The sequence below is a fragment of the Chelonoidis abingdonii genome, chromosome 20 (genome assembly GCF_003597395.2).
Source record: "Chelonoidis abingdonii isolate Lonesome George chromosome 20, CheloAbing_2.0, whole genome shotgun sequence".
In the NCBI taxonomy this organism is placed as follows: domain Eukaryota; kingdom Metazoa; phylum Chordata; order Testudines; family Testudinidae; genus Chelonoidis; species Chelonoidis abingdonii.
Window position 1 is genome coordinate 4,554,080 of NC_133788.1, and position 15,900 is coordinate 4,569,979.

Genomic DNA, 15,900 nt, shown 5'->3' on the forward strand with positions numbered 1-15,900 from the left:
CGGAAGTGGAACTATGGGATAGCTGAGGAACAGCTACCCACAGTGCACCGCTCCTGAAATCGATGGTAGCTTTGGACCATGGACGCAAACAGTCGATTTCGTGATCCCACTGTGGACACGCTAAACTGATTTTATTAGATCTGTTTTGTAATATCGGTTTAAGCTAATTCGAAATAATCGTGCAGTGTAGACGTAGCCTCTGTCTTCCTCCAATCTCAGTTCCAGCAGGATATTAATGGTTGGTAACCTGTGAACTACTAGAGCTAAAAACCAGTGCTTTATACCATCTGGAAACTTGCAAACCCAACTGTCAAAGAGTATAAAGCAATAATACGTACCTACCAGTCTGAAAGATACCATCTCTACAATTTTGTGGAAACACTGCACTTCACGTATGTATACAGTGCAAATGGGAGCAACCTTCCCAGCCCAGGCAGACAGACTTGTGCTAGGAGGGCTTTAGCTAGGGCACTAAAAATAGCGTGAACTCTGAGGCTCAAGTTTTCAAGCCTAGGACGTCAGTTATTTTTAGCACACTAGCTCCAGTCTTTCTACCTTGGCTGGGAAGCTCGCCTCCAGCTGCAGTACAGACCTACCCAGAGGTGCTTAGCTGGCAGATCAGTACAAACACTCTGAAGACCAGTAACAGTTTCAACACACTGGTACCCACAACCTTGGCAAGAAATAAAAATTGATTCCTAAGTTTTTGATTTCCTGCATGGTGTAACAACTGCACCTGTACTATGGTGGAACACTACAGTGATCTGGTACCTACTTTATAAAAATCAATGTAGAATGTCAAGAGGAGCACAAGGAAATCATACTGCAGTTGTGAATTACGATTCACCAAAGGTACTGGAATGCATATCCACGCAAAATTGTATTTCAGTATTACAGTGGTTGGTTATACAAGATGCATGCATAGAGGCATGCCCAGTAAATAACATGAATTTGACAAACCGGGTTAAGTCACCATGCCAAGTTATTCAAAAGCCACACCAACAATTCTAGAAAAGATGGAGAGGATAGTAGCTATTGATCACTTCAAGTGCCCCACAGTAACCAACATCAATGAGATTCCAGACCTATATCATGGAGAGTAAATCCCTCATATATGGTCTAAATCATTAGGCAGAACAGGTGCATATTTTAGTTCCAACCTGATATAGTACTGCCAACTCCAGACATTCAAAAATCATAAACACCCCCCCACACCCTCAAAATCATGAGTGGCTTAAAAATAATGAGATTTTAAAAAAAAATCTGTGGAGTTTTATTTGTCTTCTGGTTCTTAAACTTTAGGGTACTCGAGTCACATTTTCAAGTTCTTCCTGGCAACCCTGAAAGCTGATTTGGCGGGGGTGGGGGGATGGCTGAGATTGTCTAATAATGATTCCTGGAATTGAGGCTTGAAGAAAAACACCAAATATTATGAAAGTTGGCAGCAGTTCTCTCTCACTCTTGGGAAAATCTCTCTCGCTCTTGTAAACATAACTTTTGACTGACCCACTGTGCTTACTCATTCGATTCTAAAATAACTAAAGATGTCAATTTAATCTCTTCCTGTGCACAGGCAGCATCCTGTGGTGGGTCAGAAATGGCAGCTGTTATCTGGCATCCTAACACAAAAAACAGATGACAGTTCTAACATTAAAAAGCGCTATATTATGTTGTCTTTTTCACCAAACAGCCTTTTAACATCAAATTAATTTATATCCGGTCTGACTTCTAGTTTCTGAACTTGATGGCTCATTAAGAATTGCCCATTTACACAAAGATGGAGCTTCACTTTGAAAACATACACGTATTATGGAATTAAACACAGAAGTAACATGCAGCCATCACGATAAGAATACACAATCTCTAAGGGCTTGATGTTCTGGAAATGTCGCAGGACATGTAAATCACTTAAAATGTTGTCACTCATGGGAAGGGCAATCTTACATGTAAAGCAATGGATGAGAGTCAGGAGAATGGAAATGCATAAATAATATCAAACATGCTATTTTCGAGATCTCAGATTTTTAAAACACACATAGACTTACATTACAAAGAGATTTTCACTCACTACAACACGTGTTCAGAGATGACATCAGTACCTCTACAACGATCAGGTAAAAGCCATTCTTTACACAGCTTTAAGGTGCTACTAGCATCAACTGTAGCACTAGACAAAGATATCCGAAAGTCGGGGTGGGAGCACCCAAAAAAGAGAGAGTAATTTCCAAGTATTTTGCTCCAAAATGCATTAATTAATTGTAATATTTCAATATACATAATTATAAAATATTCAATTCACTTCTAGAGCTCCAGTCTATTTAATAGCATGAGTGGCAAGTAAATGTAAGAACACATTTTAGCCATTTCTCACTTCCTAGAAGGAGGTCACAATACTGATTTAATGACTTGTGTAATTTTCATGGCAGTATAGCGATGTCATACACAAAGGACTGTGAGCTTTCAAAGATTAAACAGAAGAAAAAAGATAGATGAGGAGGGGAAAAGTCTTGGCATAAACACAAAAATAGTAAAGCAAGTTAGAAGAGTAAGCTGCGTTTTGTAAAAGTGCTTGCGTCCAGAGTCTTGCCATTCTCCTCTGTGTAAAAAGTCTCTAGAATGAATAGGGTTAGGCCTGATCTACATTACAGAGTTAGGCTGGCATAAGGCAGCTTATGTTGACCTAACTCTGTAAGCCTCTACACTAAAATGCCGCTCCTGCTGATGTAACTCGCCCGCTACACCAACTTAACTCCACCTCCCCAGTAGGCACAGAGCTTAGGTTGACATACTTGGGTCGACGCAGCGTCAGTGCCGATTTCAGTGGCCTCTGGGAGGTGTCATGTCCTACTATGATCGCCATGGTCACCATTTTGAACTTTGTTGGCCAGCAGCCAGGCACACAGGTATACACCCCACCACTCTAAATGCTCACAAATTTTTGAAATTCCATTTTCTGTTTGCTCAGCATGGACAGCTCACCTAGCAACTGCTGACCATGCTGGTTACATGCCGCAGACATGCTCCTGCCTGGAGTACAGAGGAGGTGATGGATCTCCCGTGTCTGTGGGAAGAAGAGGCTGTGCAGGCACAGCTACGATCCAGCTGTAGAAACATCCACATCTACATGCAGACCAGCATGAGGGAGAAGGGCTAAAAGAGGGTCCCGTAACAGTGCCATGTGAAAGCCAAGCAGCTGAGGCAGGCATACCAGAAGGCAGGGGACGCTAACAGCTGCTCTGGTGCAGAGCCACAGATACGCTACTTTTACAAGGAGCTGCATGCCATCCTCAGCGGAGACCACCCCCAAGAGCCCCGTGGTACTTCACAGGAGTCACAGCCACAGGCCCCCGGAGTGAATAATGAGATGGTGGTATTGGACGAGGGAGTAGTTGTATGGGGGACAGGTGACCAGGGGATCCAGTAGTACAGCGAGCCACAACCTGTTTATTCCAGAGCAGTTGAACCAGTCCCTACAGTCCAGCATAGGTGAGCCCAATGCAGGGGAAGGAACCTCTTGTAAGTGGGCAGTTTGTTTTAAAACTGCAGCGACATCTGTTCATTTATGCTTTTTTAAATCATGCTTGAACAGGTAGTGAAATAGAAACTTTGCCTCTATTGGTTATCTGCTTCTCACTCCCTTGTGCAATTAGACCGAGGGGGCCCTGCACAACACTTTACGTGCACAGGGATGTCCAATGAATCCTCCATAGAGATCTCAAGGAAACTTTCCTGGAGGCAGTCTGCAATCCTCTACTGAAGGTTTCTGGGCGGGGCTGCCTTCTTTCTTCTGCCACAGTAGGACACTTTCCCACGCCACTCAGCAATTACTCCGGTAGGCACCATTGCAGCACACAGGCTAGCAGCATAGGGTCCCAGTCTGCAGACAGACACATGCAGGAGCTGTTCCCTTTCAGCCTCCGTTACCCGCAGGAGTGAGATCTCAGCTAGAATCACCGCTGCCTGTGGAAAACGGTGCCAGTATTCAGTTCAATTCCCCTACCCAAGTATAGTCATGCCCATGAGCTACCACACTCCCATTGTCCTAACTCACTCCCTGCCTTTGGGCCATATTCACCATGGCTGGGACAGCCACTGTGCTCTATGAATCCCAAGGAGAAGTGAGAATGTAACTTGTGTGGATCGAGGGGAGTGAGTTCAGCATACCAAGTTTCCGTTTATCTTGTCAAAACACTCTCAATAGTACCTCTGTGCACTGTATCTTTTGCAGCTGGAAATGTGACCTTGAGGGTCTCTCCATCCACACCAGTGAAGCGGCTCAGTCAGATAAGGAGGAGATGTAGTGACGTGTTTCAAGAGATCCTGCAAGCCTCTGGTGATTCAGATACTGAGCACAAGGCTTGGAGGATCATCCTCGTGGACAGAATGGACAAGGATAGAGTGGAGAGGAGAAAAGCAAAGGAAAAGGAGAGAGACATGCAGCAGGAGATGCTAGCACTTCTCAAGCAGCAAACCGAGATGCTGGAGACTCTTGTTGATCTTCAGGTTCAACAGATCTGTCCTCGCCTTCCTCTGCAGCCCATAGATAGCTGCATTCCAGGACCTCCCTACGACATACCACACATTCCCAAGACATCCAGAGCTGAAGCACTACCCCATCACTCCACTTTGGGGAAGGGTACAGGCAATCACAGCCACACATACACTGACCTGAGAGAGACACAGTGGGTGTATGTGTTTGTGAAATGAAAATGATTCTTCTTTCCCCTTCAAAGGTTCTTTCCTTGTATTTATAATGTTTCATTCCATTATAAATCTGTTTGCATGGGTTTGGAATAACAGTCTATTTATGGCAACTTAATTCATCTTTATTAGTTTACAACATATGTTGGCTGGGTCTGACATCATTCACAGATAATAGCAAGAGGTGCATTCATTTGCAATGTTATATTACTACACACTGAGCGCTCATTACAGAGTTCATACCGGGGTGCAAAAAAAAAAAAAAAACAGTGCCAGGCACAGCACATTACAGCAACATAGTTTACTGTGGCTCACTATTAAAATGGTCTTTCAAAGACTCCCTGATGAGCTCTTCTTATACCCCTGGTATCTAGCTGCTCAAAATCAGCAGACAGCCATTCCACCTCCGCCCTTCACCCTAGAAGAAACTTTTCCCCCTTTGCTTCACAGATATTATGAAGCACACAGCAGGCAGCTATAACCATTGGGATTTTTTTTTCCACTGAGATCAAATCTCATGAGTAGACAGCACCAGCAGGTTTTCAAACAGCCAAAGGCACATTCAACTGTCATTCTGTATCTGCTGAGCCTGTAGCTGAAGTGCTTCTTGCTGCTGTTGAGGTGGCTGATGTACGACTTCATGAGCCATGGGAGTGAGGGGTAGGCTAGGTCTCCCAGGATCACTACTGGCATTTCAACATACCCAATGGTAATCCTCTGGTCTGGAAAGAGTCCCTACTTGCAGCTTTCTGAACAAGCCTATGTTCTTAAAGATGCATGTGTATGCACCTTCCGTTACCATCCTGCATTGATGTCAGTAAAACATCCCTGGTGAGCCACCAATGCTTGCAATACCATAGAAAAGTAACCCTTTCTGTTGATGTACTCTGTGGAAAGGTGGTCTGGTGCCAAAATAGGGATACACATGCCATCTATTGCCCCACCACAGTTCAGGAACACCTATGGTACAAAATCATCCACTATGTCCTACACATTGCCCAAAGTCACAATCCTTCATAGCAGGACGCAGTTAATAGCCCTGCACACTTGCATCACAGCATCCCCCACAGTGAATTTCCCTACTCCAAATTGATTCCCAACTGATCACTAGCAATCACCAATTGCTTTTCTAAGGTCAGTGCAGCTCTCATTTTGGTGTCGCTCCACTGGAGGGCTTGGGAAAGCGACACACACAGGAATGTGGCCTTGCACATCCGAAAATTCTGCAGACACTGCTAGACATCCCATATCTGCATAACAAGGTGATCCCAACAGTCAGTGCTTGTTTCTCAGATTCCGAAACAGTACTCCACCTCTGCAGCTGCTCTGTGAATCCAACAACCACCTTAAATTGTTTCTTTCGATGTTCCACAGCAACCTAGCCTCCAAGGAGTCATCATGTTCCCTGTAGCTCCACTGACAGCTCTGCAAATACTGCACAATCAGGCGCGCCATGCTCGCAAGGCTCATCACAACAAAAAGCTGTGCAAGATCCATGCTTCTTACACAGATGGAGGATGCATGGGTTTGTGGGGCTTTTGAAAAGAGGCACAAAACATTATGGGATGGAGATAAAATTATGGGCTAGAGAAAACTGCACCATGTTCCCAGTCAGCCCTGTGTGTCTCATTTCCCCCCAAGACACAGTGCAAACCCTTCCCAAAACACTCTGCGCTAGATGGTGGCAAGTTACACAATGGGGTAACCACAGATAGTGCGCTGCTCTCTGCATCAGTGGAAGCACTGCTAATGAGGACATGCACCACTGACACAAGAAGCATACTGTGAATATGTAAAAGTGATTTAATTACTGTGGCGGCTGTACGTTGACATAACTTAGGTCGACTTAATTCTGTAGCGTAAACTTGCACTTACTTATGGTAACAGATGCCCCTGTGCACGAAAAGGATATGAAACAGCAACACAGACCAGAAGCTGACTGATCTTATAAGGAAACAAGTGATCACATGCAAAAACTACAAGGCATGAACTATGCAAGTATCAGTCTCCAGTTTGAAGAACTTGCATTTTTAATTGCAGCATTCTGTGAGTTAAAAAACATAAGAATTATCTCCGTCAATTTCTAGGCTTTTGAGTATAAAGTGGGAAGGGCCATTTAAGACAAAGCTTTATTTGAATCAGAAAAATAAACTGTTTCCAAAAATATTTTGCAATGCTTGTATAATGGCCTCAAGAGAGTCAGTCATTTAGACTACTATGCTACTAGCAGCCACAAAAGCGACATTTTAGAGCTAGCCCTGCTTGGGAACAATTGAAACTTTCTCCAGTACAAAGTCCACACACAGGCAGCAGTGTTTCCCTGCAGGCATCTAACAGTTTCATTATTGTTTAACCAGCCCACCCCCCGCAAAAACCTCCAACAATCTATTAAGCTTCACATTTCACCCATCTCTGCAATTAGCCTAGAATGTCAGGCACATATGGGAAGAGTTCCCTGGATTCACATGAGAAAAATGTTAATTGTCTAAACACAGAAGCCATTTATCTTCCTATAATTATAGAAATACGGATCATTTTTTTTAAAAAATTATTTTGGGACTCCAGGACCCATTTGTGTTCAAAATTACAAAACCAGGTACCTGTGAAGACCCCATCAGAGATGTGATGAATAAAAGTAGCTCACTGCAAATAGTTAAAGGACAAAGGGTCCACCAATCCAACTCTTTAGAGGAGGGACTCCTCACTGAGACCTCAGCAGAGTTACCAGTTGTGTTGTATCAGAATGCACTACTTGCACAGTACAATGCAGCTTTAACTTGCTACGGACCACCCCTCCCGTCCAAAGAATTCCATTGCTCAGCGGCTAGCCTGAGCCACCGCTACCTACAGAGAAAAAAGTTCCCAAGGAACATTGACGTGAATGTGTAAGAAAACTATGAATGCACGATGCAAGCCTACAAAACATGTCATCATCGCGCATCAACAGAAAACACTATAAATAACCTCTCATTAGCAAATGTTTACAGTGGGTGATTTTAACAACCACAAAACTGACTGAATGGTATAGTATGGTATTAAGAAGCGATTTACTGATGCCATAAAATGACTGTTTTTAAAGCAGATTGTTTTGAGACTGACAAGGGAGGATGACAATATCAACATAGACTTGATCTACACATAAAAGTTGCACTAGTGTACCGAATAGTGTGATGTTGCACTAATGTAGTTAAATCAATGCATTTTTGTGTGTGAGCACTCTTAGATAAGTTAAAACCTGGCTTACATAGTTTAGCTCTTGGGGCAAGCTAAACAAATGTAGGCACACCAATTCCTATTCGAATGTTACCTGACATAGGAAGTCAGTGTGGTTTTACCAAAAAAAAAAAGGAAATCTAATAAGTATTTCAGAGCAAATTGAGAAACTCAAATGCAGTAAATTACAAGGTACTGAATACATATTGGGAGATACTGATAAGGATGCATCCTGTCTCTAAAAGCAACAATTGTTTCTAAAGACTTGAAAGTCACTAATGTGGAAATGTATCTGCTAGAAAAAAAGGCATGAGAAATTTCCAGGAATTATAGAGATGAGCCTCACCTCCAGTTTAGAGAAACTGAGTAAGTCTAACCAGGTGCTTCAGAGGAAGGTGTATGATCCCCACAGTAGACAGCTGTAGGATAGCCTGCCACAACATGAGGTTTCACCATGATCTCTACAGAGGCAAGCTTAAGGCCTGAAACATTAGATTTAATATTCCTTTCAAAATATTTAGGCACTGAACATAAATTTAAATCAGTCCCAGTCCCCAAGGAATTTACAGTCTAGGTCAGGGGTGGGCAAACTTTTTGGCCTGAGGGCCACATCTGGGTAAGAAAATTGTATGGTCGGCCACGAATGCTCACAGTTACCAGACAATGGGAGCTGCGGGGCCGGTGCTTGGGGCAGGACAGTGTGTGGAATCCCCTGGCTACCCCTACGCGTAGGAGCCGGAGGGAAGACATGCCACTGCTTCCGGGAGCCGCGCAGAGCCATGCCACGTGGGGAGCAGGGCAAGCCTCAGACCCCACTCCCCCTCAGGAGCTCCAGGGCCAAATTAAAACGTTTGAAGGGCCGGACGTGGCTCCCAAGATGTAGTTTGCGCATCCCTGGTCATTATAAGTAAATTAAACCAACAAACTTGGTGGGCTGAATTACAAGGCTACTGTATTACAAGTAATCAGTACATCTTTAGCTAGAAAAATTAAAAGCATATACTTCCAAAGCCAACAACAAAGACAGGGAATACAGGTTTGGGATGGGGAAGGCAGGAAGGAATTAGATTGACAAAATAAACGCATCTAGCATGCTAACAAGCCCAGATAGTTTAAAGATATTATTGCACGGCTTTCTGCCTTAACTTTATTTTTAATCCTGCAAGCACAGGAGGAAAGGGTACAGGGACACTCCATTCAAAGGGAGTAACTCTTGCGGAAACCTGAGTTATTCTATTTCACCTCAGTAAAGGCATGAATAAACAAACATTTATCTACAGACATAAATGACAGTGGAAGACAAATTTGCTTTCATTAAAGTCTGATTAATACTGACAGAAGAAATGTCCAAACCACGCTACTCTATAGTTAGACAGTTCCCCAATCACTCACAGGATGAATCCTGAAGCAGCCGGCATTGGCCAGTGTGCAACACAAGATAATGGATTTAGCTGGATCAATTTGTTTCACTGGACCCAGTTGTTCCAGTAAAGCCAGTTATGATTATCCATAGGGCAGCTTGCTGCTATAACCACAAATTCTTCTCACCACCAACACTGTGAACACAGAAGTTTTTATAGGGACATAGTATTTTGAATATGAGAGAAGTGAGGGTCTAGAACAGTGGTTCTCAACCCACAGCGCAATCAGCACAGAGCTGTGGCCCATATGACATTTTCAGGGCCATACAGGTAGTATATATTACAGGTGTGGCCAAACTGTGGCTCATGAGTCACACGCGGCTCTTTTACAGTTAAAGTGCAGCTCCTGGATCCCCCAGGCACCCCACCCATTCTCCACATTCAAGACTGGGCAAGGGGGAGAGCGGGGCTTCTGCCCATGCGGTAGTGTGGTGAGACTAGAGGCTTCGGCCTGGGGGGGGGGGGCAGGGAGAGGTTAAGAACTTTAGCCCTGGGGAGCAGCATAGGGACAGAAGCCCCACAGCCCAGCAGGCACTGCCCCATAGGGCAGGTTGTATGTGTCCTGATCTTGAGAAGTTCGAGAGCCGCATCATATGCAATTCAGAGGGTCAGTTAGTTTGGCCACTCCTGGTATATTGTGTTATGTGTGGATGAGGCCCACCTAACACAGAGAGCTGCACGTGTGACCCACAGTGGTAAATAGGCTGAGAACCACTGATCTAGAACATGCAGGAAATAATATAAAAATATTGTTTAAACACAGATAGTTCACCCCCGCTACTCTTCTGCTAATACTTATATGGGTTCAATTTATTTGGATCTGGCAAAATAAAATGGTGAAAATTATGATAGTGAGTAAATTTTAAACAAAACCAAAAAGGATTAATGTAGCCATCTATGCCATATCAATTTGCAGTTAGTACAGTTATTGTAAGAAAAAGAAACCCTACTGCCTTCAAACCTGCAGAAAGATAATCCTAAATAAACAATTACTGTACTTTCCAATCACCAGCACAATGAAAGGGAGTGCTGAAACTAGAGACGTATTTCCCTTAGTCCAGATCCTTATCGATCCAGTCAAGTGAGAAAAACCAAGTGAGTAACACAACTCAATACACTGTAGCATAATAGTTCTCCAAAGAGAAAATTTAATTAATTGCACAACATGCTCTAGGACATACCGTATACATATTGTGTGAAAAAAAAGTCAGTGGCAATGCAGAGTCTTAGTAAACAATACATAAATGACACTTCCATAACATCACCTTGCACACTACTAGAATCTGTGAACTGTAAAGCTAAATTCTTCTGGCTAGCTAAGTTCTTATATCATGCTTACCTCTACAGTCTTGGAGTGCCTTCTGCTATCACAAAGATACATTAGATTAAGATAGCTGAACTGTTACGAAGTGCAAGAGTCCTTCCATTAACATTCAAAACATGTAAAGTGATTGCATGTGCTCCCTTCCCCAATAAGTGCCTAATCCGTACAAATTCAGACTAGACTGTGAGTAAGTGAGTTTTCAAAAACTTATTTACAATTAAACATAATAATGTAATGTTTGTTAGAAGCCTACCTTGACAAGGCATATCATTACTTCCCCAACAACATAGGCAACACTTTGTCTAGCTTACAGGAAAAAGCCTCTGAAGAACCGTCAAACTACCTTTACTTTTCACCAGGCTCACAGATAATGCCTTCCTGCTACATTTCCATCATTGTTTACACTTTGTTAAGATAAATATTTAATTTTTGCCTGATTTTGTTTATGACATAAAAACAAGGAGAGTGTTTCAACTATAAGGGTAAAGTTATTCATTGAGAAATTAGTTTTGGCTCCATTACATCAAGAAAACAGCATCCTGGTGCCACTGGCATTGTACCAAATGAGCACCCTTTGGACGTGGTAAAATGCACATGAGAGCAAACAGCTTAGGCAAAATAACAACGCTTGACACTTACAGACCACTCCACTGTCTTACAGCATTTACATAGTAACCACCTGAGCGGCACAACCCTCTCCCAGGCGGGTCAGTGTCACTGTGGCCACTGAACATATGGGGAAAGCGAGGCACAGAGAGGGAACGGGACTTACCTGCCAGCACTGAAGCCAGGGGTTAGAAACACAGCAGCTCCTAACTCCCAGTCCCACAAGCTCAGGCTTTGCCCACCAGCCTTTGTTAAGGGGCTGCCCAACCCTTCCCCAACCCCTTGGCAGCAAGCCAGCCCCCTTCTCCTGACCCCCGCCCTAGAGAGAACAAAGCCCAATGACCCCCCCAACACACACACAACCCCCAAGCCTTTCTCATGCCGCCCCCCAGCCCCGGACACCCACCCCCCCGCCCTCTCTCCTGCCGCCCCCCCCAGCCCCGAAACACCCCGCCTCCGCCCCTCTCCTGCCGCCCCCCCAGCCCCGAACACCCCGCCTCCGCCCCCTCATCCTGCCGCCCCCAAGCCCCGGACACCCGCCTCCCGCCTCTCCTGCAGCCCCCCCCAAGGCTTCCGGGCACCCCGCCCTCTCCTGCCGCCCCCAGCCCGGACACCCCGCCCCCCGGACCTCTCTCCTCCGCCCCCCTCAACCTGCTCTGCCCCCCGCTCCCGGGAGCGGTGTATCCGGTACGGCCGGCCCGGCCCGCCCCTGCGGGGGGCGGGGAGGGGGGGAGGGGACGGAGACGGCGCGGGCGGGCGGCTGCACCGAACCTCCCCCTCCGCCCCGCGCGGCGGCGGCGCTATGACAACTACCCACCCAGGCTGGAGCCAGCCAACGAGACGGGGGCCAGAGCGGCGGAAGCCACAGAGAGGAGGGCTAGAGCGGCCTCTCGGCCCTGCCAGCCGGCGCGGCCACAGCGACCTCTGGTGGAGAGGCGGGAGCAGCGCAACGCACGCGGGGAACTTTGCTTACGCCATCAAGCGGAAATAACTAGCCCCTGGGAAATCCGGTTCGAATCCCCCACGAGGCAGGGGCGGGGCCCGTCACCTAGGGCAACCAGATAGCCAGTGTGAAAAATCAGGATGGGGGCGTGGGTGTAGAGTTGCTTATATAAAATAAAGTCCCTAATATTGGGACATCTAGTTACCCTATCCTCACCCCACTACAGAGTCTGGTGCCAGGGTCCCCTCACCCTGCAAATCCCACTCTTGGACTCCAAGAGCCCCCAGGCAGGACCCAGCTGGAGCTTCATAGCCCTGGGCGGGCCCTGTTCCAGGATCAAAGCTGAATGCCCCCAGGCTCCAACATCATCCCCCCCATAGCAGGACCTGGCTCTAAGATCCAACTCCCCTGACCAGTGGGTCATGGCTCTGGGTTCAACCCTTTACCCCAAGCAAGAGTTGGCTTAGGGTCTGAACCCCTGCATGGGACTCCACCAGGGAAATAAATCTGAACCCAAGCCCAGCCCTGTGGCATGGTTCAGAGTCTGACCAGAGTCACAGCTGCTCTTCCTTCTCTTTGATGCATTGAGTTCCATTGAGATTACTGTTTCTGGCTTTCCGGGAGCAAAGAGTGAGATCATGCCTGCTCTAGGTGCATATTAAATATCCCTGACCACTTTGCGGTTTTCCCCTAACTTGCAGCTATATGCGCATATCACACTGCTGACAAGCTTCTGAGTCCTCCCTGCAGAAAGGTACTGTTAACTACAGGCAAAATAAGCTCAGTTCTTGGAGATATTTGACCATCTTGTTTGCAGTAGTAGCCCCCATCAGCTTTGCTTCAGTTGACAGGGATGTCTCAGAAGGCATTTTCACCTCAGTTTTCAATTTAATCTGCTGCATTTGGAAAACTAGCGAAGGTGCCTTATCTGTACAAGGAACATAGTACATAGTTTGCGTTAGAGCAGGGCTGGGTTTGAGCACGGAGATGAAGATTAGCCAGATTCTCATAATAGTTAGGACACAAGCCATGTTCAAGCATGATTTCATTATAAATATTGGGAAAGTCAACTTTGGTAGGAAGTCATGCTTTGCCATACAGCTCTGGCTGCTGAATCCAATACCCTGCCTCTTGCACTGGCCCCTACCTTTCAGCTGAAGGCAAGACCCTGTAATCATATCACTGATAAAACAATACATGCCACTTATAATCACACTTTTCCTGTGCAAAGTGCTTGAAATGCAGCCAGAAGATTTAGGACATTATCATGAAACACCCTCTTCCTCCTCCCCACCATTTACCTCACAGCCAACACCAGGAAGGTAGGAATTGCCCCCTCCTAAGCAATGGTCCATCTAGTCCAGTATTCTGCTGTCAGCAGCAGCAGCCTGTGGCTGTTGCTTCAGAGGAAGACAGAAAACACCAAATAGGCTTGGTACACTGATCCAGGAAGGACATTGCTGCCTGACCCCTTCTGGTGAGCAGCTTATTCCCTGAAGTTTAAGGATTGATAGCTTGTAACAGTATAGCTTGGGTTTACGGGGTTTAAGCCTTCTCTCCTTAGCAATTTCCTCCAAACCGTTTGCATCATCGCTCCATGATTGTGAAACATACTCTGAGAAATAGCAGTTGCGTCGAGTTTCTTCTTCATTTCCTTGCTTTTAAATATTTCCATATGTTCTACCCCAGTTGGGTGCATGAGATGAGTCACTTACTGTTATCCATAGTGTAGGGAAGCTGTGAAGTCAAAATATCACAACAGGGCTTGGGGTGTTTAGGAGGAGGAGACAGGAAAGGAAGGAGAGAACTCTTCCAATCTCCCCTTACCTTTCTGCCTACTTCCCACCCACTCACTCAAAATAGCCACCCTGACATTTGGAGGTGGTCTTTCATATAATTCCTCATGTCCACCTTCCATTCTCTCCCCACCTCCAACCATACATCCCCTACTTCCCAACCCACTCGTTCCCCACAGTCCACCCTCTCCAGCTGTGGAACCTTCTTCCCCTGGCCTTGCTCCCGCTAAATGGAGTTCCCACCCCTCCTCCTTCCCTCCCACCAAGTCACTTCACCTCTGAAGCTTTCCTCTGACTGGCACTGGTAGTGACTAGAAAGAGCACAGTAATTGCCAAGAAACAAATTGGTCTTCACCCCTGGAGATGTTTCCATCTCTGCCCTAATGACTTGGACTTCCCAGGAAAATGCGAGAAGGCACTGAATCTGGGAAGACTCACAAAGTACGCAGAAGAGAACACACACAAAATGTCATTACAATGAGGTTAAAGTTGCAGGCATGTGTCCATGGTATAACGCTGAGGTTTTCAGAGCCATGTTAGGGCTCCGGATGCCCATCCAAATTGCTTAGGTAGCTTTAAATATCTCTGGCTAAATGCAGGTTACATAAGGTTGAGGTCAGGCTAGATGATCTAATAGTCTCTTCTAGTCTTAACCTTGATGGATCTATGATAGCGCCTGGAAATTTTTAGATTTGTTTCCTTTCCTGCTCCACATCTCCCAATTTGTACTCCACCTAGGACTCCCAAACTAACTGGATAAAGCAATCGTGCCAGATAGGAGTTTACCTGAAATCTTTATAAATCGGTGTGTAAACACAGCTGGTACAAAAGACATAACAGGTCAGATCTGGTAGTGGTGTAAATTGGAACAGCTCCACTGACTTCAAGGAAGCTGTGGCAATTGACAGCAGCAGAGAATTTGGCCCATTGTATCTCCACCAGACACGCATGACGACTATTTGCACAGAAAAGATTGTTAGACAAAAGTCGCTTTGCAAGCTGTTTGGGACAGGGCTTGTCTTTTTGTGTTCACATGATGTGGGTCCTGGTGCCTGATCAATACAAATAACAATAATTACAAATGGCTTCCAATGATGATGATGATAAATTTATTTTATTTATATCTGATCACATGGTTCTTTGCTACAGGGTTGACTTAGCAACTGTGCTTATTGTTATCTTACACAGCAATGCATATGCATTAAATTATTGGTTAGCTGAGTTCATGGGACATGGTGTAGACCTTCTTGTTAAATTATATCCCTGAGAGAATAGAGATCTGGGGTTCTCACAAGCACTGTAGCAACACACGGGTGAGTGAAACAAAATCGAATGGTAGCAAAACCCAGACCTGCTGCTGTCTCCTGGGAAATTCTGAAAAACATGCAATTTAGGGCGATTAGATCGAGATCTCAGATCCGTTCTGTGTGTTTCTTTGCCCTTTTCATTACCAGGGACATTTGCCTACAGATAAAAATAGAAGATCTTAAGCCCTGTGTACTCTGGGGAAATTTACAAAAACTCCTTACTGAGTCAAACACCAGTTTGACTGCAGCAGTGCCAGCACGAATGGGAACCAGGGAATAGACTGAAGCTGGACCTGTTTACCTTGCAGCATTAGTGAAAAGCAAGTCTAATCAATGAGATGGTAGAAACGGATCCAGAGACCAGAGCCTTGTCTACACTAATGTTCTCACTGGTGCAAACACTGATTCAGCTAAATCAGGTGGGTGTTTTTCTGTACAATTCCCCGAGTTCAGGCAAGGCTTTAGAGTCCGTCTGTCCTCACTCGAAATCGGGATCATTTGCAGGCGCAGCAGCAGGTGTAGAATAACCTCATTAAAAAAAAGTTCCTGTTTTCCAAGCAAAATAGTCCTTATAATAATATTTAAAAAA

The 15,900-nt window shown here is 45.3% G+C and overlaps 1 protein-coding gene across 5 annotated transcripts in view; it reads right to left on the reverse strand.

Moving 5' to 3' along the window:
• The window catches only part of RFFL (ring finger and FYVE like domain containing E3 ubiquitin protein ligase), a 53,091-nt gene extending 40,989 nt beyond the window's left edge, over positions 1-12,102 (reverse strand). Inside the window, exon 1 of one of the 5 annotated variants that reach the window (XM_075073995.1) lies at positions 12,083-12,102. The gene's annotated coding sequence lies outside the window, so the exon portion shown is untranslated. Of the gene's footprint in view, positions 1-8,260; positions 8,344-11,431; positions 11,526-11,916 lie in introns of those variants that run through there. The other 4 variants (XM_075073993.1, XM_032789666.2, XM_075073994.1 and 1 more) reach the window with 4 other exon arrangements.
• Positions 12,103-15,900: the final 3,798 nt, after the last annotated feature.